Raw genomic sequence first — 25,474 nt, forward strand, 5'->3', positions numbered from 1 at the left:
AGTTTCTGTGGGTAAGAACGTCACCACCAGTCCAGGCATTTCGTTCTGCCAGGGAGATTTAAACGTCTTTCATCTCATGGGGGTGGATTAGTTGGTTATTAGTTACTGTGTTGGACAGCTTTAATATTTTCCTTGTTGCCAAGAGGTGGGCTACTGAAGTGATGCAGTGAGTGCCAAGGGACTGCTCTGCCACAAGCAGCCTGTGAGGCAGCTGAATCTGCAGAGCCCAGAATCAAGGCTAAGAGTGCAGGAGGCCGCTTTCTCTTTGAGAAAATCAAAACACTATTGCTATATATATCGATACCAGCAGCCCTTATTTGTGGCATGGCACAGCTGCTCTGTCACATATTTGACCTTGACCTGATTTGATCATCCCTGTGGTTAAACAGGAAGTTCAGCTGAGAGTCAAGTAATTTCTCTCTACCCTCACCCCACCAGTTACTGCTAGCTTGTCGCTGATACTGTTGAATTTTTATGTGAACACCTGTCCATTAGAAATTGGATGGAGGCCATTCAGACAATTTACATTTATTTTAGAATATCTTGCAATTAGCAGACTCAGAAAATTGTAAAATGCAAATAAATCACCCTTGTATTAGAAATATGTGAGAAATGAAGAAATTCAGGTTGGCATGTGTAATTGCTCTCTTTCTTGTTAAATTTATATCAGGGAGTTTTTTGCCTGGAGGCACTGCATAAATTTGCCACTGTATTTTGGTGCAACAGAGGCAGAAGTATGAAAAGGTCTGTAACTTGAGTATCTTGGAACTGATTTTCTGTGACATTTTTATCACAGTTCCTTTTAAATGTTTCCTATGAATAGTTTGAATTAAAAATAGACATTTTAAAAAAAATTTGTAGCTTAATTTTCTAATTGAAAAAAATATAAGGGGTTAGAATCATTACTTTTTGTAACAAAACAGAACTGAAATGTCTTATTTTCTGATCATATGTAAAAAGATTGGTAAGACTTTAGCCCTCAATCTGTTTAATAACATTTAGAGCCTAATATGGTAAACCCTGAAGATTTTACCTTTGTTAGCAGTTTGTAGATTGCCTTCCCAATATTGCCTCATTCAAGGTGAGCATTGTAGTGCCAGCAGTTAGCTGTGCTGAGGCTGGGTTACAGTCTTCAGCCATCTACAAACCCTTCCAATGATGCTCAAAAGGAATCATCTCCTGCTCTTAAGCAGATTTCTGTTGGGTTGGGATGTAGCCTATGAATTGGGCTAATAGTTCAGAAGGGGTGTGATGGGATGAATAGGATGCAAGATGGTTTGCCTTGGTTTCATAACTGAAGTGGAAGAGAAATCAGTGGTTGGTTTCCTTCAATTAAGAAATATTAGCAATTTCAATCCATTTTCAGAATGGCTCTATTTATGCAGATTCAAATATACTAGTTTTTTATTAATTTTTTTGAGTTGAGAATCATAATAAACCCAGTTTTCATTATTTTTTTTCAGTGAGGCTTCTTAAAAAATTCTGTCTCTCCATAGTAATCAAGCTGCTTCTGCTTCACTGAATTTCAAATAAGTGTGAAGTATTTCCTTTAAGCAGGTAGGAGATAAACTGTAAACTACACAGCATTTTTAAGCTATTGATCCAAAAGAGATAGTTTAAAATCTTGATCAGGGTCAAAAGAGTGAGAAACAGTTTCTGATTTTTGTAATTCAAAGATGTGAAGGGATTATAACTTAATAATTTTAAAAGCCTAGAATTGCTTTGCAAATTAAACTCAGACTTGTATTTACAATTTGCTGCTGTAATTATTTTGAAAACAAACATCCTTGCAACATACAATGTAGTGACTGTTAAATCCCTATTAAATGTAATGGCTACTAATAAGTGTGCCCTAGTAGATAACCCTTCAGCCCACTGAAATCTGGCAATGTGTAGTGTCAGGAGCATCTTGATACAAGTATGGAAGAGCAGTGTAATTATTTTGGTGTATAAAGTTAGACTCAAAGAATACTGGGAAAGGGAAAAGGCCATGCTGCTGTCAATACTTCTCAGTAAGTGTAAGTGATGTGCAATTTCATTTATATGTTTGATTTGTATTCAGCCCAGGCTGAGATTGCCTTTTCTGAAACTGCCTGATCATTTTGAATTCCCTGGAGGGAATGCTTTTAGAAAAGACAGCAATCTTGCACAATGCTCTTGCTGATGACAAAATCTGGGGCTTCTTGCCCTGACACACAGATTGTAAGAATGTGCATGTACTGCAGAGCAGAGGGCTCTTTCAAAGACCTCCTGGCAGACCTCAGCTATTATGTGCTGAAGACTGCTACCCAAGGACTAAGGCTAATCTAAGTTGCAGCAGAGGAAAGCTCTTTGGTCAAAACTCAAGTGGTCTTGTTTCTACCTTCTATGAAAGATGATGTGCTGGTTTAAATGTTTCCTGGAGCTCCCATCTCTGTGGGTTTGGTTACACTGTTCTGCTCAGGGAGAGTCCATACACATGTCAAGGTAATACAAGGTGGCTGTGAAACAGGTGTGGGGCACACATGGCAAAAGGAAGGTCACAAGCTTCTTACAAGTACAAATGGGAATAAATGCCCAGTATTCACTCTTTTTGGAGCATCTGTCAAGAGTTCAGTGTCCAGCACAATTCCCATACAGGGAATTACTCTTCTAAAAGAGTTTTATCTTCCTGTATTTTTGTCGGGCATTGGATTATTTGTAGTTACATTGAGCTTCATCAGGTAGTCCAACAGCTGAAGCAAATATATTCAGTTCACCATGTGTAGGCAATATGTATGAATTAGTCTACGATTCTAGTTAGTAAGTTAACCAAACAGCAGATTCAATTCTGTGTATGACATTAGAATTTTATATATAAGCTGTAAGTATGATTTCAAGTAAAATACTTTGGTCTGGTTCTGCTTTGTTATTTCACTGTTAAGTACAAACAAAACTTAAATGTCAATTTATTTGTTGGTGTTAACACCATTTCTGTTGTATCTCTGGAATTTTCACTTACTATTCTTAGTTATTTATTCCAAAATATTTGAAAAAAAAAAAAAAAAAAAGGCCCCTGGCAAGCACTTTTTCTCCTGACACTGATTGTTCTTGTTGAGATTATTGAGATTCTAATTTCTTTATGAGGGGAAAGATGGAAGTAGAAAGGCTTGAGGCAAATTTTGAAATTTTTAAGCCATGGCTAAAGGTAGTTTAGATCACTTGGCATGGGCTTGAATCAATGTAGAGACAAGCTGAGAGGAGGTGGTTAGGTCCATACAATGAAAAATAAACATAGACAGACAGGAATATGATGAAGAAAAGTGTAAGTGGAAGTATAAAGACACTTAGACTGAAGACAGAGCAGTGATTATTATAGACAGCATAGAAAAAACAAAGGAACACATAGGAAAAAAAATTCAAATGGAAAAGGGTTGAGAGGTTTTCTGAAGATGACAGCTTCCTGACTTCTTTTGTTCCAAACTCTGATTCCATGATCCTCTACATTTTTTTTTAATTTCTCACTAAGTAGTCACATGAAAAAATTGCAGCAACTAATCAGAAAACATGGAATGTCAAAATTTTTGTGTGAAGAGAGGGAATGTAGGGGCAGTATCCAGAAAGATTTTGTAGAACACTGAGGAAACAGGATAGAGAGTCTGAAGATATTTTAATATTAGGTCTGACAGTCAAGTGCTAATAATTTAGAGTGTTAGAAACAGGAATCAAAGCTCCTTGTTGTCTGTATATGGTTAGTAAGGACCACCTGTGAATTAGATGATTTTTTAAATATTTCATTCTGAATATCAGGCAATACTTTTTTCTGCCTTTAGACGACTATATTAGCAGAATAATAGCTTAAGTTGTTTTTCCTTGGATGCTTTAAAATTATAAAATTTCCTACAAATACAAAATACTGGCTACATACACAAATAAGAAAGTGTTAAGAAAAAAGCTTTGTAAGGAACCTAATTTTCTGATGAATGTTCTGCAGAGTGGCTATCATGATATGCCCTCCTACTTAGCAATAGGAGAGGGATGTATAACTAAATATCTCATCAGAATGATGAAGATCATGTTTAAGGCACATTCATTTTCCCCAGCCCTTTTTTTCTTTCAGTCATCCAGCTTGCTAGAGAATTTATCACTGCAAAGGATGTCTAGAGTATGACTTATTTCATGCTAGTTGTCTTTCACTGATATTTGTGTGACCTTATTCCTTTGACTCCATCCAGAAGGAAAGGTGGAAGATCATATGCCTTTGTATGCCCTTGCATTGGAAAGTAGCTGTTCCAATGCTTGGTTTTTGCCATACATTTGCTCAAGCCAGAGTAGTTCAGTAAAATTCAGCAGTAATATTTTTAAGCAAGCATAAACCTGTTATGACCACTATCATAACCTTAAAGCTAAGGACTGATGAACTGTTGATGAAGAACTAAAAACTAGCAGCTGTGCTTAAAAACTTTTAGAATGAAATGTTTTGTTCTTTCTACTTTCTGTAGCTGTTTCTGTAAACCTAGAATTGTATCTCAAGTGTTGGTTTGTTCTGATGGTATTTCCATTTGGAGATGTCAAGTATTTCATGAGAAATTTTACTCCTAGAAGATCTTGAATTGCAGCCTTTTAAAGCAAATATTTCCTTTGTGAAGCTGTATGGAATACTAAATATATGCCATTCTAAGCTTTAAATATTTTTTTTTAAAGCTTCTATTAAAATATGGGCTCAGAGTTGGGGTTTTTTCCTAACTTAAATTAATCTAAACTAATCTAATAGAGTATGTGTGTATCTTTACATGATAATGTAAGTCTTGATAAATCCAACTATACATAACCATTTCTTTTGTAATGACTGTTACGTATTGCAAGTAGGGCATCTCCATGCTGCCTGAGATGAAGTGGTTGCTTCCTCATGGAGTAGCAGCAGCAGAATTTTGATTGCTTTTAAAATAGGTGCTCAAATTGCAAAGTTCATGGCATCCTCACTAAACTGAAGCTCTTCTGTGTTTAGATGAAATAATGACCAAGATCTAGTCCTGCAGCTACAATTATTTGAGTTATTTTTGCTTTGTGCTGAAGTCAGCAAAAATTTATCACAGGTCAGATACTTAAATCTGGCTTTTTATGTTTGTTGAGTACTGTAATTGCATATCAGCTTGACTTAAAATCATGTTTCTGACATCTTGCTAAATTTCTATCTGTTTTATATGCAGTGACAAAGGCTGAGTATATTTTAAACACAGACTTATCATAATTTATTTTACAGTCTCATTAAGACTTTTGGCCAGTCTGATCTACAGTTTCATCTTTTCCTTAATGCATTTCCATTTTCCCTATATTGCTTACACATACTGAATTTAGAGGAGATTTTACTTCACAAAGTGTCTGCTTTTTTACAATCATTTTGCTCTTCTTTCATCATTATTGCATGAGATTTGTATTGAGTATATAATTTAGCTTGCTTCTTGCTCTGTGTTCAATCAAAACATGAATCTTCTGCCATAACACTTTCACAAAAGGAAAAAAAAGCACTTAAACAGATAAGGGTGTTTCAGCATGGTGTGCCAATGTGAAACGTCATACTTGTGTATTCAGGTTTGAGTCCCCTGGAGCTTGGCAAAGTCTTAAATTTCTTAAATGGCTGATGAGTATTTGGTTGTTTATGTGAAGGATTTCCGGACTTCTGCCTGCAGTTCATAATACAAAAGCTTCTGGCACTGTTAAGACCCTTTTCACGCTGGCTGGAAGTCCCAAGGCAGAACAGGCAAGGAGTCAAAATTGCTACAACAGAAATCCTGGCTATGCTGACTTCAGTGAGAGTTTTGCCGTAGTTGACAGCGGGCCAAAGCTTTAATCCAGAAGTAGTCCTCCCTTGTTGATAATCCTAGTGTATGCCCTAGGGAAGCTTTTGCTTCGTTGCTGCCACCCAGACTGTGTTTTGTTTGTGCAGAGAAGATGTAAGTCTCTTATGGTGTCACACTGCCTTACACATGTGCAGCACTTCTGCGAATGAAATTGGGACAGAGGAGAAAGAAAACCTTTAGTGTGGACACATGGTGTCTTATTGCTTGTGCCTGAGTCATTCTCAGGCACATGGATCAAGCACTCTGACCTGAGCAAGATTAGCTCCTTGAGACTGCAGACGAGGGAGTCATCAACAACTGCAGCCAATGTGTCTCCCAGTCCCCGCTTCTGCATTTGCAGATTATCCCTTTAGCGACGCTTTTGGTATGTGAAGCAACAGTACATTCATTAATTCAGTCCTACTTAGCCCATGCAGACTGAGTTATCCATGTAAATGTGATCTATTCTCAGAGACACTTCATCAATTTTTATGTTAAATGACAGCAGCAAATGGAAAGTGTTTGATGCTTTTTTAGTTATGAGGAAGGTGTGTGATGCAGAACATCAGAATTTGCGTTTAATTCGTGCTGATTGAAAGAGGAAATGGTCTCAAGTTGTGCTGGGGGAGGTTTAGATTGGAAATGAGGGAAAAAATCTTCACTGAAAGAGTTATCTAGCACTGGAACAGGCTGTCCACTTAGGTGATTGAGTCGCTATCCATGGAAATAAGTAAAATATGTAGATGTGGCACTTAAAGAAAAGGTTTAGTGGTGGACTTGGCAGTGATAGGTTGATGGTTAAACTTGATGATCTTAAAGTTTTGGGGGTTCTATGATTCTATAAGAAGAAAACCAGCTGAAAATAACTCCTTGTTCTTTGGGAAAATACATGTTATTTCTGTCAGGTGAAAGTGTTCCCATTAGAAATATTCTTAAGTTGATTTGAAAGTATTTATTGTCTTACGCATCTGGTCTAAACCATCATTTTGCTGCTTTGTGAAATAGAGTCAGAGACTTTCAAAATTCAGAATCATTTAGACTTGTAAATAATGCTCATCCTATCAAGTACAAAATAATAAACCATTACTGCTTCAGAGTACTGGAAGTAAAAATAATCTTTGCTATGTGTTGCTGTCTTAAGTCTTCATTTAAAAAAATTAGAAAAGTAATTAAATACATCTTGGGGAGTTTTTTAAGAGCTGATGTTTGCTGCCTATCTTTATCTATCTCAAATGTATGAAAAGAAATTGCTGTTGCTGCTTCTATGGTACCAGAAATTAAGTTCAAAGCTTATTTACACCGCTAACAGTTACTAATTTCATACTGAAGGTGGAGCTCCATATTTTTATCTGTAATGAACTGAGAAGGCTCGTTAACTTCAAAGCATTGCTACAGTGACTTATCCCATATGAATGAGAATTTATAGGCACAATACATGTATCCACTATTCTTATACAAGCCTTGTGATAATTTTGCAAAAAAACCCAAAATAAACAAGTAATTTTGCTATAATTAACTTCATAGAAAATTAACACATTCATTCTGTTACTTCAGTCTTCACAGAACTTATTTCCTTTCTACAAAGATCATAGGTATTGGCAGCCCAAAGAGCACTTGCATGTTGGGTAATCATAAACTTGGGGTCTGAATGTGAGATGCTGTGCTAGCTGAGCTAGATTTAAATCTTAATCAGTCCCTTCAACTAGTCTTGAATCTTTGAATTCTTACAACATTCCATTCCTTCATAGAATTCAAGTATTAATGAGTTAAATAAAATATTTTTGCATCATACAGAACAATTAAGTGTGTACAAACATGAAAGATGTTTTCTGAGATAATGTTTCTGGATTCTGATATCTTTCAGGTTTATTTTGGGAGGAGAAATGAACTGTTTTATTTTTTCTGTAGTTTATAGAAAAGGTTGGTCTTTGAGACAACATCCTTCCAGGAAATAGTTTTTGCTTAGGTTATAAGATCTCTTTCTTGGATATGTCCTTGTATGGCTTTTGTTATTATGTATTTTCTAATCTTGTGGGGTTTTTTTGGTTTATTTGTTTTTTTTTTTTCTCCAAGACTTATCTGCTTATCACTAATTCCTATCTGAGCACCTTGCATTGTATAATGACACTTTAAATCTCATTAGCAAGACACTGGATATCTCTTCAGAATAATTAATCGCATTTTTACTGCGATGACCAGAGGATAAAGCAGTTCTTATTCCAAACTAATTTAACTCATTCTACATCTCTCTTCATGTCAGTTCAGATTTCACATGCCTACTTCTTGAGCTATCAGCATTAGTTTAATTTTTGTATGCAAAACACTGTATACTTCTATGCAGGTCTGTAAATAGAAAGCAAGAAGCTAACATCTTTCACCTGTATCAAGTGCATTTCATACCTTTTTTTTCTGGTATACTTGCTATTAAACATTTTCTCTTTATATGTATTGCCTGTTGTGTTTCCCATGTCCCTCTGCCCCTTTTCTGTCAATTGACAGAATTTTCAGCTGCAGATGAAGTATAATACCTCTTCTACCTTGGTGCTGATGGGTTCACGCACACATTGCAGACAATTTCTCTGCTATAGTATATAAAATAAACTGTCTGCAGCCACATATTTGCTTTCACACATACACAGTACTACTTCTTTCAAGCAATATGTCTATATATATGGCCTAAGTTGAGGCTCTGACTAAAATCTGTCTCTGAAATGAAGACAAGACTAAAAACCCAGAAAACAATGGTGGGCTGAGATCACTGTCAACCCAAAGCTCTCAGTAACCTAATCAGGCCACTTACTGTGCAGCAGTATCTAAGCTATGTTATACTTGTGCATGGAAATTGTCCTATGTTTATAAAATTCAGATAGACATTCATGTAGAGGTCACCTTCATGGAACTGGTCTCCTGGGATTGACGACTGGTATCAGACTGACTGATAGCTGCCTGTCCATCAGAGCAAATTGCACTCATTGCTCTTGGATACTCGGCAAGCTGCTTTTGTTTGACTCACACTGCATGTTACTGTACCTTGTCCTCCTGCCTTGGATATCATCCCTGATCTTTAGCCCTTGATTTAGCCTCAGATGCTTGCTCTTACTCCTAGAGCTCCCACTTGCAGTGCAGTCTTGCTCTGGGTTTTGCTCACTTAGCTCCCTTACTGGCAATACTCCTATTTCTCATCCTCTAGCATTCCATATTTGTCCAGTTCTTGACTGAAGATCATCTTAACTAGATATCTCCTCTACTGAACAAAACAGGAAGTTGAGCAGAGACTTTGATGAAATCTCCGTATAAGTAATTTAACACTTTCTTTAGGTTATTGTTGTAAGCTATTCTGTCAATTTCTGTTAATGGTGCCTAATCATTCAGTTTTTTATAACTTTATGTATTTTTGCCTTAAAAAAGTAATCTGTAAGCCCTGTAACACCTAAAAGTGCATTTTTAATTTACAACTAAAAGAGATTAAGACATGCTTATAAACATGTTTGATTGAAGCATCTGTAAATCTAAGACAAATACATTATAAGTAGCGTGAGCTTTTTAAGAATAACAAATGATGGTGACAATATGGTCTGTTACACCAAAAAAAACTGTCAAGATTTATAAATCCAAGTAAATAGTTACAGAGAAGTAAGGAAATGAGTACATACTTTTGAGTGCCAGCAGAAATAGCCAATGAATTTCAATTTGAATTTTCTTCTCATTTAGCAACACATATAAGTAAAGATGTGTCTCTGTGTTGCTTTAAAATGCAAATGTGTCAATATTAAAAAAGTTCATATCATATGAGAGGATGAAGAAAAAGACAACAAACAAATTCTCAGTAGCGAGGTAAATCAATATGCCCTCAACAGGTAACAATCAGATATTTAGGGATACTAGATCACTTCTTGTGTATCTGCCCTTTTTTATTTCCTTCTTCACATGTTAGGCAAAATCCTATGTAAGTTGGAGGTGAGAATACTCAACTGCAAAATCACTTTCTAGTTGCAAACATCACTGTGGCTGCTTTTGATACCAATTTAATTCATGGCATTCTTCAGTATTACCAATGAAGGTGATAACACAGGGCATTGCAAAGCCTGTCAGCGTACAGTATATTGTATAGTATCAGTATGGATGCAGTGCTCAGGTTTATCCTCAGAAACATATCTCCCTGAAGATTCTGATTCTTTAAATTTATCTGTGAGATTAGGGTCTCATGGGCACTACCAAACTAAATTCTAATCTGTAGGACTGAAGTGTGAGATCATAACCTAAAGAAAGAGGAAACATAAAACCTAACTCACCTTAGTTTAGGTCCTGTTTTTGCTTTAATACTTCAGTATTTTGATGACTGAGTTTTTGTGTGTGTCTTGATGAGATCTAGCATTTACTCTAGGCTTGTTCTATGTAACAGCATGTTGTATCACTAATTGTTATTCTTAGTGGGCTTTTCACTTCCTATTTTTCAGAAGTTGTTTGAATGCCAAATAGTAGCAATCATCTGTCAGATAATAGATAGGAATCTGGGATTGTAACTAAGTGTAGCTATAGTACATGCACTTAAATACTAATTAAACCACACTGACTCTGAGGTCATCATCTGAGTGATTATACTAGACTTAAATCATGAACAGATCTTTTCAATATACATTTTTTTTTCATTCCTGATTTTTATATTGCATAGAAAATAACTAAGTAGCTCTTATTCAAAAGAGAATTTTTGTCTCAAAATTCTTGCAACACAAACAAAGCCTTTTGAAAAATTTGATCTTCCACCATTGTAATGCTATTTTAAATTGTTCTTGTTATTTTGCAAAGTCTTTCATTAATTTTATGACGATTTTTATAATAAGTGTATGTTAGATCTAAGGCAGGAAACAGAGCTATATTTACAGTTCCCAGAACTTCGCATTGTAACAATTTTCATTCAGTTGCTAGGAGCTTAGCCAAACTTTTAAAGTATTTGGGCTGAAATATGTTGTGTTAGGATATGGACTTGAATTATGTGAGAGTACACTATTCTTCTGTACCTCTTTCCCTGCCTGCCTCATTCAGGTCACAAGATGGATAATACTGATTTAACAGACAGTTTGCAAATATGTAATTTAAAGATGTGCTTCATTTGGTTTGTGGCCCTCTGGCTCATTGCAATATTCAAATCTTTCTCTGAATATGACACTGCTGTTTTTCTCGTAAGACTGATGGGCTCCATCAAAACTACAAATGTTAGTGTCTACATTTTATAATACTCCTGTGGAATGAGTGTTTACCATTATTTCTGTTTTACAGAATGCTATGGCACAGTAATATAAATTCAAAGTACAGTCCAAGTTGAATGACTAATGTGAAATACTCATTACCTAATTTCTCAAAGAACACAATTTTTAATATTTGTCCAGAACTGGAGTTTTTAATACTAGCAAGTCAATTCACTTAACTTGTACCTATGAATTCTTAAAACTTCTGCAAACCTAAACCTTTGTGTGCCAGACTGTGTGCTCAGAATACACAGCAGTTCTGACTGAGGAAGCAGTGGCAAAAGTTCAGTTCTCTGCTCTACTTTCTTTAGCATAAGACCTAGACGCTTTTCATTTCTGTAGCAATAGAAAGTGGGATTACAAACATCAAGGTCATTATCTACACAGCTGGCTTTCATCCTTGGAATCTCATCTTTTCTGTGCGCTTCAGTGACAAGATTTTTCTTTTTAAAATATAAAGTGCTGACTCTTGATATTTCGCAGATAAGTAGGAATTGGCAAGACATGTTTAATTTTCAATCTTACACCCTATAGAAGAAGCAATTTTATTTAAGTAATATGGAAATCTTTCTCATAATCTTTTTTCTGGAGTTCAGCTTAAAACTCCCATAGGCATTTTTACTCCAGTCACTTGCAAAATGCTCATGCTTGGGATCTACATGAAGAGCAGCCCATTCCATTTTTTGTTTTAAGGTTATATCAATATTTCAGGTCCTCATTGAGATACACTGGATTGACCTAATGACCTAATTCCAGAGTCCTTATCTGCTAATATCTTCAACACATCTTTAATAAAAAGTGATTTGATGATAGAAGCTGGAAATTTCTGAGTAAATTGACTTTTTTTCTTGTTCGTATGAAAGCCTACTTTGAAAAACTTTGAAATACAAAGCCAAGAGCTTCTTTTACAAGGTGGAAAAGTGGACAGGCACACACTCTGGGTCTGAAAGTCTGGATATGAGGGACTCTGCTGCTGAGACTGTTTAACCACTCATGACCAAGCATTACTGCCCTAATGTGTCAAAGGACATCTCTCCCAACTGTACTGCTGAAATGTGTACTATACTGACTTGGGAAAATAGTTTTCTTCTGGAGAGTTATTTTTAACCTGGATCAGTTCATGACATAGTTTGTAGCAGAATTTCACAAGCATTTACAGTGCTTCAAAGGAAAGGCAGGAACTTCTTAAGCCAGCTTTTCTCAGAAGTCCATTGAATGTGGAATTACGAGTTAAGAATTGCAGTATGACACCCAATTAACATCCTAAATCCTGTCTCTTTGTGTGGTTAGTTACAAATACTGTCAGGTCAGGTCAGGATTTGTCTTCTCCAAACCCACTTAGATGCAATCTGTTTTTATTGCAGAAAAACTGAGCTATCTTGCTCAGCTTTTATGTATAAAATGGAAGAGGATGGAGATCAGACATTGAATAAATCCACAGGCAGAATGCTACTGCTGCTGTTGCTTGGTTTGTTTTTCTGAACAGAATAGGAAATGAAGGGACATAAAACCAGATACACAAGATAGTATATTAACCTAAATTAAGCTTCAGGGAAATGAGTATCAAAAACAAAATGAAAAATTTTTATGCCGTGTCATTGGGACAATATGAATATGTGATCAGCTGTAATCCAACTGAAAGGAAATCTGATCCATGAGATAAAAATTAGAAAATCAGTGTGTTTTGGTTTTTGGAAATCTTCATAATATACCTAATTCATTTTTTAATGTCCCACAAGACTTGGTAATAAGGCTGCACCCTACGCTTCATTATGAAATGCCATGTAGGAAGGCGTGACCATGAACAGAATATTAGTTTCTTTGTAAGTAAACTGAGCCTTTTGTCTTTAGAACCTGGCATGTCTGTATTAATAGGTGGGAACAGTGGATAGGTGAAAAGGCTTCAGCTACCTTTTATTTTAGGAAATAATCAATTATTTTAGGAAATCTGAATGGCTAATTTGTTTTGTTCATTTGTATCTCTTACGGCTTTTGCCATCTTCTCTGCCTGATTAATTCATCTCTAGGTCACTGGGGAAAGGGACTACAACAAATAAGTACAAAGGTTGTTCTAAACATTAAGTATTAGTAGGAAGCAAAGATTGGAGATCCTTCATATGTTAGGCAGAATGAACAGTTTTCTTTTTTTCTTTAAATGGCAGTGTGGAAAGATGGCTGGTTGTAAAATTACAGGTAACAGAGAAGTTGTATTACCATCCTAACAGAAGTTATAACAGCATGGAAATTATAGAGTAAAATACAGTTGTTGCTCCCTGGATGCAATGTGGTTGGCATGCTCAAGACCTACTCCACAATGATTCCCCATTCCCACAGTGTGCAACAATAGCATCTGCTAAGGGGGATGAAGTGGAGGGTGGAGCAGAGTGGGGGAACTGTGGCCAGGTCTATTGAACTCCTTGCAGGGAAGGGAATTCAATGGTACTTTGCAGCTGAGAAGGCACATAGCACCTGTCAGCCAGAGGAGAGAGGGGAGATATCCTGCTGCTGAGCCAACAGCTGTGGTGAAATCCCTCTCTTTGATGAACTTTGTTCATTATAGCCTAATTGTAATATCAACACACCTGCACCCCAAAGTGCTCCCAAGGTACAACCACCCCTCTCTGGGAATGTGTTCTAAATTTTTTTGAAAGCGAAGTGAGAGAATTTTACACCAATCAGTAAAAGAAGGTTTATATGGCTAAAGTCACTCAAGCACCACCTAAACAACAAGAAATTGTACCAAAGTAAGCCGAGAATGGGAGGAAAGTTAGGGAAGACTCCATCATAACTCTTGGCATCAGTCAACAGGCTGAATCTGTTTTCTCACCAATGGGGATGCCTATTGTGTAAGAACCATGCTCTATATGTGCTAAATACTGGGGATTAGAACTTGTCTGAATATTTCTTTGCATATGTTTTTGCAGTCAGATATTATCACTGAAAATCCTGGAACCTTAACCTGTCACAATTTTTATTAATAAAGAGTGTCATTCTGTCAACTGCTGGTGTGAGTCTTTCACAGGCACTGGCAGTCATTGGCAGGGGGTAACATACTCAAATAAAGAGGAACACTCACTAAGGGGTCATAAAGTAGAAGGACCTGCTAAAGGATTTTCCTGAATAAGTCAGTCGAGCTACCCTCCAATCCAGCAGGACTGCTCAGTGAAGGGTCTCCCTAACAGAACACTGACAGACTGGCTGGGCATAAGGATCTCAGCTTTCCTGGGGTGCTGACAGACAAATACAAAGAGTGAAGTAAGGAAAGGGTAAAGGAAATCTCCACTTTTAATGTGTTATAATCTGTAGTTTATTACAGCTAAATAGAAATTATACCAAAGAATAAGTCAGCAAATCATACTGAACTGCACCCTGAAGCAACTGTTTTACTAACAATGTACTTTAAACTATCATTCAGAATTTTTGCTGTTTTTCAATTTTATGCAACTACTTAGTTTTGTAAAACTTCATGGTTTTCTTTCCTATTCATCCCTGGTCAGTTTTTGTATTAATATAATCATATCCTTCATAAATCATAGAATAGTTCGGGTTAAAAGGGACCTCTAGTTTTAAACTCCCTTTATATATATATATGTAGATTAAAAACATTAAAGTAAACCTCCTTGCACATTTAGATAAACCCATTATTGAACGTAAAAGAGAGGGAGAACCTAATTACTCTTTCTCGGTAACAACTTTCATGAGACTGCCTGAAGACTCTAATCAAATGAAGAGATTTTGTCCTGCTGAGCAACTGTCAGTAAGAAGGTTCTAAACTAATATTAAATGCCTTTCAGCAAAATATTGTCTGCATCTGAATAAGAATTTTTATTTTCTGTACAATATTGTAATAAGAAGTATTTCTCTAGAAGTAATCCTTCAGCAGTGTTTGAAATTATTCAGTAGATTCCCAAAAGGAAAAAGAAATAATTTAGACAATGTAGAGTTGCAATGTGACACACAATTATAGACCTGCAGCAGCACAATTATAGACCTGCAGCAGGTGTCAGCCAGTTAGATATTAATTTTTGTTAACTTCATGGAGCTTGCTTTAATGCTCAGGAAAGAACACTGCAAAATTGAAAACATATAACTGGTTGCAAAACTACTTTTATAACCCAAGGAAAAATAACTCTATCCTGGAAGATTAAAGTCCCAAATGTCTGAGATACATAATAAATAAAATACAACTCTTCTTTTTTCCAGTGAAGCATGCACATTAATTCTGTGTGTATTCTTCACCAGCCATTGGAAGTAAGAGTGGTAGAATTTTTTTTCTATAATCGATGTCACTTATCTACATCTCTATGGCAGTACTATTGCAGGCTTACTAAAAGGTTTTTGAAGAACTGCTGACAGATACAGATTGTTCTGATGAACCTATCCTGACAACGCAGAGAAAAACACACCTCAAGGAGGTTCAATTCACTGAACCACTAGAATTTATTTCAAAACTAGCAGTTTTCCCTGCTAACTCCTATATTTCTAAAGAGAACCATAAGTAGGAACAAAGGGAAAAAATCCAGGATATGTATTTTACTTTTAGTACTTTTTCTCCACTGCCTGATGACCTAAAGTAGTCAGCAAATGCACCTGCAGAAGTCTAAGTCAATAGACCATCAGGTACCCATTGTGTATAAAGTATTTGGCAAGGATATAAGATCTGTCATCGTGCGACCAAATAGCTGTATTTGTACTTGAAATTACTGTGGTTATTTTTCTTTTAAAGAACAACCATATTAAAGTACTTTAAACATTTTTCTTGATCTTACACAGGCTCTCACTAAGGCTTTTTTTTTTTTTTTTTCTTAAATAGCAAAAGTGATATGTCTTTTCATAGCATCTCAGAAATTCATTGCAAGATTCACTGGCACTCACAGTGTCTTAAAAAATGTGGTATGAGCATTAAATTCAATGACAGCACAATCTAAAGTGAAGTTGCTGTAGTGGTACCTTGGTATTGCTCGGAGCTGACATCAAAATTGAGTTAAAGACACCTATGTTAGACAAGAAGCTTCCTTAATGAGGCTGCAAAAATTCTGAATTCTCAGAAATCGCAGCAAAATGCACAGAACAGTTTATAATGTAGCTTTCACTAGGCAGCACGTAGTTTTTAACTGTGGCTAGCTCAATGACATGAAATGTATTACAGGTCCCTGTGGGATGCTGTGTGTGCTATTGTCTGTGGCTTCATCCTCACCAAGATAAGACATAAGAAAGGGAAAAATCTCAGCTCCTAACCTGGAAGGGAAAAGACCCAGAAATTGTCTACATGCCATAAACCTCTGAAGAGATAATAAATAAAGTAACTAGTGCATAGATTTCCAGCTGGAAAAAAGTGTTAACTGTTAGGAGATGTGAGAGTGATGATACTAGAATAATTATTCATATTAATTGGGAGAGATAATGGCTACAGAATGTGTAAAATGTGCAAAATTAATACAAAAATATCTCAAAATATTTTTGACAAAAATAACCCAAACAATTTTTTCTCTTTTTTCTCCTGTGTTTTTTTCCCCCCTCTCATTCAAATGTATTCTAATTATGGTATTTTTCCAATATTCTGAATTTGTATTGTGCTTCAAATGCTTTTTCATTCTAAACTACTTTTTGCACTGCACCATTCCCATTTTGTGAATAAGACTGGCACTAACACAAAGATCAAAAGCACTATTTAGAGAATGAAGCTAGCAATTCCATGAGAAAATACGAGATCTTTCCTGGAAAGGAAGATATGGCTAAATTGTCATAGTATCCATTAGTGAAAATGGAGCAAAATTTTAAAAAATTATTTTTCCTTTGAACATTTTTAAAGAGTTGTTCCCCAAAGAGACAAATTCTGAATAGTTTATTTAAAATCCAGTGGAACTATTAATTCTAGCAATCATTGAATTTTGAATCACATCGTTGCTAGTATTAATAGTATTATGCCTTTGAGTTCAGATTAAATAAAGCATCAAGGGGTGAGTCAGTGTAAAATTCATCCCTCTGCAGAAAGGTTTTTGTGACTTGATGTGTCATTTTGATATTATTATAGTTCTAATTGTGCTACAGTACTGAGCAGTAATTTGATGTGCATTGCTGAGTGACTGTGTGCAGTTGGGCAAATATTTTACATCTCTCAAATTGTAAAGGAGCTCTGAAACTCTACTGCCTTTAAATAATGGCAGGTCTCATAATCATTGTCTGTCTCTCAATACCTGGTGTTTACCTTTAAGTCCCAGCTGCTAAATGAGGGTTTTCAAGAAATTTTTGGGTCCTTCAGACTGCAGAAAATCTGAAGACATGAGCAAATGTATGCCAAGTCTCAAAAGTCTGTAATAAAATCAGAAAAACAAAGTGAAAAGGCTTTAGGTACTTGGCATGTGATGGGAATCTCTACAAATATTGGAGGTTGGTAATGTGAAAATTTTGGGGCTCTGGAAGAGGTGTGTGAAAGTGTAAAGTGTACACTTTCATTTTCTATATTTCCCTTTTCCTTTTCTCCTTCTCAGTAAAACTCTAGCAGTTTTAGAGTCTCCCTGCAATGATATAGCAATTAAATAAATGATTGCCATATTGTTTCAGGCAGTGCTTGGAATATTTGGAAAAACTGAGTACAAGAAACATACAAAAAAAAAGCATCTACTTTGCTACTACGGTGTTCCTTACTTTGATTAAGAGGAGAAGAAGAGGATCTTCTTGTTCAGTCATTTTAGCAGGTCAGTAGTTTGAGATCGTACTATCTTTTCTTGGTAGGCTTAGTTGGTCCTGAATATAACCCCCAATATTTATACAGATTTAAAAATTCAATTTTTTCATGCTGTTTGCTTTTAATGAATGTTTTTGCAAAGGAACTTTACAAGAGTGTTCATGGAAGAATATAATTTAAGTTCATACTTGAGAGGAGGGTATTTGGAGAACTCATACTGGCTAAAAGAATAATGTTCAGGCAAACACTGAATAGAGTCTAGTACATGGCTTAATTAGTTTCACAGACTAAATTTTGAATAATAAACATTCACAATGGGATTGAGCTACAAAAGAGGAACTGTTTGCTGAAATAATTCAGCAAACAGTTGTAATGAATAATAAATATGAGAAAATTGTGATCCACTCATAGAAATTTCATTAGTAAGTAAAAAAGGCAAAAAAATCTGAAGTAAATTATGAATGGTAAGTAAATTATTAATAATTTCCAAAAATTTACTGTTGAGACCATGTGCTGACTTTAAATCAGTGTAGGTATGTGTTTTCTTCTCATTGGCTTTGTGTTAAGATGACAGGTTCTGAGTTCAAAATGCAGATACTGCTCACAAGAGTAATGAACTCTAGTAAATCTTAAATCCTAAGCACCATGTTCTTCTAAAGGCATTTATCTAAAATAAATGAAAGGGTGTATTTGCCTTCAAGCATATAAAAGTGCTGGTGATGTGCTGGACTATTTTATCTGAAGGTAAGTATATCCCCAGTTGTGTGCTGGATCCTGGGCTGGATTGCACACAGGTAGCTGGGACAGGCTGGGTAGTCATAGCTCATGTGTGAGAAGAGCATGGCCTGAGTTCTCATTTTTGAAGTACCACATGAAGTGAGTTGCCAGTTTCTGGTAGTAACAGCTGCATGTTTCACTGCTTTAACAAGAGGGGTTTAGAGCTCCCATTTTCACAGAGTCTCACAACAGTTGAAGTCCGAAGAGCTCTCTGGAGGTCAACTGGTCCAAACTCAGGGCCACCTAGAGCTCTTTGCACTGACCACATCCAGACTGCTTTTGGCTGTTTCCAAGGACAGAAGGTCTGCTTTCAGTGCAGTTGGGCTTTCATACCAAAGAGGTGAATGCTGCTGCTGGATTACTATCCTTGGTGGATCGCTAACAATCATAAGTGCTACAGAGTGAATATGTTGATATTTATTGGTTGAAGATCATTCAAAGGAAAATGGAATTTTAGTACTATAGGAAGTTTCTTTAGGCTTTCTTTGCTTTTAATTATTTACCTGTATATGGAATGAGTACACACCTGTGGTGCAATGATTTCTCATTATTTATAAAGTTTTTGGGAGAAATAATTCTGAAAATTAGGAACATAAATATATATCATATTTATTACACTAAAACACACTTTAAAGCAGAACAGTAGAAGAATGACATTACTTGAGTCACATTGCACATAAATAAATAAAAATGATGGTTTTTTCCATGACGACGTTTATCTGTAAAAATTCTTTCTAAGATGTCTTACTGGAATAAACTATTCAGGAATTGGTGTTCTACAAAAATGAATAAATAGTAAAATAACATTCCTTGGGAAATTCACAGGACTTATAGTTTGTGAATCCATAAATTCATCCGTGATTATCAATAACTGGTAGATTTTTGTACTTTTCTCACATTTTTATATGCAATAAAGCCAATATGCAGTTTTGAGACAGTATTTCTTCCCACATGGTACAAGGAGACATGCTGATTTTGTAACTGACTGCATTACTTTCTCATCTCAATTTGTATACCGTTGAGAGTAAAATGTGTTATTAACCATACATCTATATCACGCTTTTAGAGAGGATGATGAATGATGGAGTTTACCACATGTCCTTGAGAACTACTTTTTTCTCAAATTCCTGAAGCATTTATTGCATTCCAGTCCCTGGAAAGCTTTTTTGAAAGGTTTACTTTCTTATGCTTATTTATATCTTCCTATTTTTAAGATAGTTTAAATTTCTAGATTAATGTGTTCCATGTCTAAGCTTTGGATTTCCTGTCTCTACAGTGTTTAAGAAGGGAGTAGTAGTATTGCTTGAGATCTTACTGTGCATTCTTACTGCTGTTATGCCTGTGAATGTTATGCTAGGGCTGGATGAATTTGGTGTTTAATAGGAAGGGCATATGTTATTATTAATGAACTAGAACTGAAAAAACTGTTCCACTACTTTGCCATCTCTGGCAATGGACTATGATCAAAATTCCTTTCTTCTAATGGCAATCTTGTGCTCAAAAACCTAGTACACAATGTTAATTACAAGACCAGGTTTTGAAATATACATAGAATGAGTGAACAAGCAGCTGTAGGCTCTTCACTTTTAAACATGTATGACCAGGAAAAAAAAAAGAAAAGGCTTAAATTTAATATATTCCTGGACCCAATCCACTGCTAGGAGCATGATAAACAATCATCAATTTTGACTGCAACAAAGAATAAGATAAAAGCTTTTCAATTCTGGGTAACAGAAACTGATGTCTAGAGTGCCTGGTGAGTTTTCTTATCTGCTAATTCCCAAGTGCTGATCTTTTCACTGATGAACTATAACATTCTTACATAGAACAGAAAGAATTTTGCCTCAGTCCACAACTATATCTGATGGTGTTTTTTCAGAAAATCTTAAGATAACATCTTAAATTTCTTGGCAGTTAGAGAACTGTTTCTGTTACTCTTTGAGACAGTCATCCTTGTTTCTGAATAAATGGAAGAGTTTACCCACCTTTGCAGATAATAGTAAGCATTGATTAAGACCAGCAGTAACACAGTTTCCCATACAGAGGACCAAAATGCCAAGTTATATTGAATTGTAAAGTTAAAGCAAAACTGTATGATCTCTTAGTTTTAGATATCGGTATTTACCTTTGTTTCTGTAATTATGTTTCTGTACATAAGACCCTAATAGCACTTGACAAGTGAAATGGTGATGCTGCTCACAATGTTATTTAGCCAATGAAACTGTAATAGTGTATGATGATTTTAAGTCTGGAAAAGGTTTCCAGTGGCCTAATTAAAATTAAATCTAGCCTGATGGACAAGGTCAGAAATCAACTAAGAGCTTCTTTAATTTTTGGAAATATTATGCTATTATAATAAATATTGAGTATTTTTAATTGCAATGTTAAGTTTTAATTGCAACATTTAAGTTATTCAGTCTTATGCTTGATACATTGTGTGAAGAGATGGTAAATGGAACACCTGCATGTTTCAGACTGAGCTAATTTCTATGTTTTCGCCTTCAGCAAGTTGCTGGCTAAGTGAGTAAATGTGCTGACAGAAAACAAGGGGAAATTCTTTATGAGAAGCGTGTTCTCTCAGCTTCCACTGAAGATCTGCTTTTGAATTCTGCTATAATTTTATTGAAATCATTCCATTCTCTACATAATGGTTTGATTTTGACAAATTGCCAGATTCTCATTAAAACCCCCCAACTTCTGGAGCTCTTTCTCTTTTCTTTCTTTGATGCACTTATGAAGGACAGCATGGTCTAGAGGTAGTGCTGCTTTCTACTACCTCTGCTGTAAGCAGGGGTAAATATTTAGGTGGTAGTTATTTTCATCAGTGCACACCTGCTAAGACTTTTTCTTTTTAAACAATTGTCAGAAATACGTATTCTGAATATATACTGAAAAGTGTAAAATTTACAGCCAGGCAAGGTGTGAATTTGATGAATAATAAATGGGATATATTTAATATGTTTTCAAGGTTCCATTAAAAGGAAAAATGCTGGACTTCATAGCATATTATGTTTAATGTTATGACTATGTGCTTATATATTTGATCTGATAATTTAATAACATACCTAATATAAGTTCTTGGCAACATTTTTCATCGTAACGTATTCAATTTTCAGTCTAGCTCTTCATGTTCATGAATGACTGCATTAGATTCCTGCTGTTCAGACTGTGAGAACAGCCAGGGAGGAATTGTCTCGACACTAGCCTTTAAATCTGAACCATGTATACAGGATGAGGGTTTAGCTATCTTTTGCAAATAGTTTTGTAATGCAGACCTGATCTCAAAAGGTTACTGTTATAAGTTTCTTGCTCTTGCATCTCTCTGCTTTAATTTAAGGGATTTCCTTTGGGATGCAGCAGCCAGCTTTTCTCATTTGATATTTACTTTATTTCCGCTGTGATTTAAACCTGCCTACATGTCAATTTTCTTACCTCTTTAGAAAATTCAGTGATTGCTTTTTCTCTTTCACTAAAATGTCTTGTTTCTAGGATTTTTTTTTTTTCTCTTGTATAAGTTGCCATGTTTCTAGTGAACTTCTTGAAAGCTTCATTGCTTCTTCAGTCATTAAAAATCTCTTCAAAGTTTGAATGTAGGACTGACTTATCACAGTTCTTATGTGCTGAGAGATTAATCAATGCTGAAGTGATATTTACTGTAAACTCCCAGATTTCTTTTTAATGCATATCTGGAGAATATTAAATAAAGGAGAGACATAAGAGTTGCAGTAAATAATATGGTAGCAGTAAAATAACTTAAAATGAAATATAGGCTTTTGTGTTGGAAGGTTAAGCTACAGTATTATCCATTCAGCTTGCTTTAAGAGAGAATGAGCTGTTCTCAGATTCCAATGAATCAGTTGAAATAATAATGTTGTTAATCAAAAGATGTCTGTATATTCTACTTTCTTAACATGGCTACATATACTGGTTGTGGTTTAAAATTAATTTAGTTGGTTTGTTGTTTTTTTTTAATCTCAGCACCTATCTATCCATCAAATCAGCTTTATGCATTAAGATGGTTGTAAAAACATTTCACAGCAATTCTCTGTGGGCTTCCACCCCTCTTGCAGTTTTTGCCTCCCCTACATACAGGTCCTTGCCTTATTTATTATTGGTTAAATAATTAAAACTGCCTGTATCAAAATGCTTCATTGTTGCAAACTGCTACATGTCATGGTGATGGATTGCCAAAAAAAATGCTTTCAATCGTGTAGTAATAATTTTAAAAATTACAAATGGGCATTAAATGAATAGCTAGCAAAGTTAAAAGATTGTACAGTCAAAGGTCAGAATAATTGTGGTGCTGTGAGTACTTTTCAAAAGGTTAACTCATCCATTTTAACTTCGGTGGCATTTTGGTGGCCTTTCAGAGAAGCAAGCAGGTCTGTACCAGTGCAAGATTAAAACATGCTTGACTTGGATTTTAGAATACTTTTCTAATCATGAAGAAGATCATGAAGGAATTTTTATGTTCAGATTTCCATGTAATTTAACATCAATGTCCCTACATATTTCTGAAATTAATTTAACTTTCTTGGCAAGCTTTTTGTGGAAAAGGGAAAAATTATAATTTTCATAATTGCAACTTGAGATTTATTTTCCACTCAAGGTCAGGCCTTCTGTTCTTTAGGAAACAGGTTTTGGTCTGACAGATGCTAAATCTTGTAATTATGATAAAAATCATTAATTGATTGCTCAACAGGTGCTCCTGATCCTTAAGGAAGCTATTGAGATAAATTTTTTAAAATAAAGCAACATGAATAGGTAATCTCAAGCTGACTTATTAAAAATGTTTGTAGATGCTTCTGTTTTGGCAATGAAATTATACGCAAATTATCATATTAAGCAATATATGCATTCTAAGAGATCTCAAAAGTGTACATATATATCTGTTTATAATGAAAAAATGAAGCACCAGGACCAAGAAAAGTAAGCCCTTTAAAATATATATGTTCTCCTTTACAGTAGAGCAAATGAATTACGTTTCTACAGACACACAAGTCCTGGTCTGGACTATAGGCATGCACGAAGAATCTTTATTGTTATGATAGAAATAATTATAGCAGTTCTGTTGACACTTTTCCTTACTAGGGATACCTTGTTAAAAGAAACAAGTACAGCACCCAGCTGCAGATTTCAATTAGGCCTGAAGGAGAACTGGAGAGTTTTCTGGGGTCACAGAATTTCTTGTAATCTTGCTATTGTTTTGGATGATATTTAAAGACTCTTCTGAATTCTCTTTCTGAGCTGTCCTCATTATTTGTGTAATTCTACTTGTGGTTGGCATTGATGTTGCTGATATTGCAAGCATTGGAAAGGATTAGCACTGATTGAATTCAGTATGCATGTCACAATATCAGTGGCAAATAAATTTCAGTGGTTGCTGAGACATTTTAATTATAATTTTGTGTATCATTACATCTTTGCTTTTGCTCCTGTTTTTCCTAGCTGATATTATCTCTGCCTAACGTGTCACTAGAGACCCAAAACTGGAATAGTTTTTCCTGGAAAAATTTTACACTTATGTATTCTTAAGGCATTTATTGAAAGACTGTTCTTATTCCTTGGATGAATGCTCTATCCACACTGCATGGCAGCAAAAGGCAGTGATTGCAGCCTGTATAAATCTGCTGTTGGCACTCTCTGATCTCATCTGGCCCCCTCCCTGGCCTGACAATAGATGAAGTTACAGACCATTGCAAAGCTGAGAATGGTATGAGCTCTTCTGTGTGTCTGATGACTTCCCCCCATATCTACCTAGGATTTCAGGGATTTGAATTTGCCTGGGGTGTTTACTGTAGGTGGAAATGTGTGTAAGTCTCAGTCTCTTGGTGCAAGACTAAGACTCTTGTGTTTGTTGTAGAATATTTGGATGTAGCTTGCTCTGGAAATTGCTTCATTTAAAAATCAGCTCTTAAGAAATAATATAAACCAAGGATTTGGTCAGTTTTTATATCTGATACACTTATGCAGTATATTGGAATTGACAAATGAATGCACCTTTTTTTTTTGCTGCGAGCTAAAAAAAGCAGTGAAATATCTGAAAACTAAAACTATATGAAAATAAATTTTCACAGTAAGTGGACATCTGAAGGAGATTATAGAAAATTATAACTTTTTATATAGGACTGGTATTTGTTAGAGAAGGCATGTAGGCATTACAGACTTCATTTTAAAAATACTTGCATCCCTCTTTTAGAATTTTACTTTTAAATAATTGCACAGTCATAGAGGGCAGAAGGTGGAGGATAACTCAGATCTGGGAACTGGAATATGGAGTGGTCATGAAGTTACCCCTTCCAAGTGAAATGAGTATTAACAGACAGAAGGAGAGACACTGTTTTAAAATAGCCATTACTGTGGTGGCTATGGTGATGTCCGGAAGGGAAGGAGATTAGATCAAATAAAGGCAATGGAGAGAAGTGAAAATTTTGTTCCAACAGTTTGTCTGACATCCAGCGAGGGAGTTGCCCTGTTCAAAGATATACAGATGTTTGTTCTAGGGAAGCTTTGGGTAAGGGGGTTGACAGTCATGAAGCTGACATATCAGCAGTTCTGATTTACTTGCAAAAACAATTAGATGATTTTTATCTTACAGTCCAGGTGTGGACACAGAGTTAGAATGAAGTTTCTAATTTGTCTGAAATTTCTTGCTCAGCTTTACTGAGGCTCACTGAGCAACACATCTGTGTTTTTCATAGTTTGTCAGTATAGATGCTTTCAAAACTTTCTTTACCTTAATGTGATTTTTTTTTTTTTACATTCTTTTAACAAATAATCAAATATATGCCAAGTTTTTTGTTTCTAAATGTAAAACTCTTTATCCATGTTAATAATGTATTTTAGCCTGGACTCCCTAGTTAAATCTGTTTCTTGAAAGACTACTAGCATTAAATCTTATTAGAGCATATTGTGAAAATAGAGATTAGTGAAATTAGATGGTGTTTTCAATGTGTTACATATTT

At 35.4% G+C, this 25,474-nt stretch overlaps 1 protein-coding gene across 2 annotated transcripts in view; it reads right to left on the reverse strand.

Annotated features, from left to right (window-relative positions):
- Positions 1 to 25,474, reverse strand: part of B3GALT1 (beta-1,3-galactosyltransferase 1) — a 164,862-nt gene that overhangs the window by 51,602 nt on the left and 87,786 nt on the right. The gene's annotated exons all lie outside the window — the stretch shown is intronic.

Source organism: Oenanthe melanoleuca, chromosome 7, assembly GCF_029582105.1.
Source record: "Oenanthe melanoleuca isolate GR-GAL-2019-014 chromosome 7, OMel1.0, whole genome shotgun sequence".
NCBI classification, from domain to species: domain Eukaryota; kingdom Metazoa; phylum Chordata; class Aves; order Passeriformes; family Muscicapidae; genus Oenanthe; species Oenanthe melanoleuca.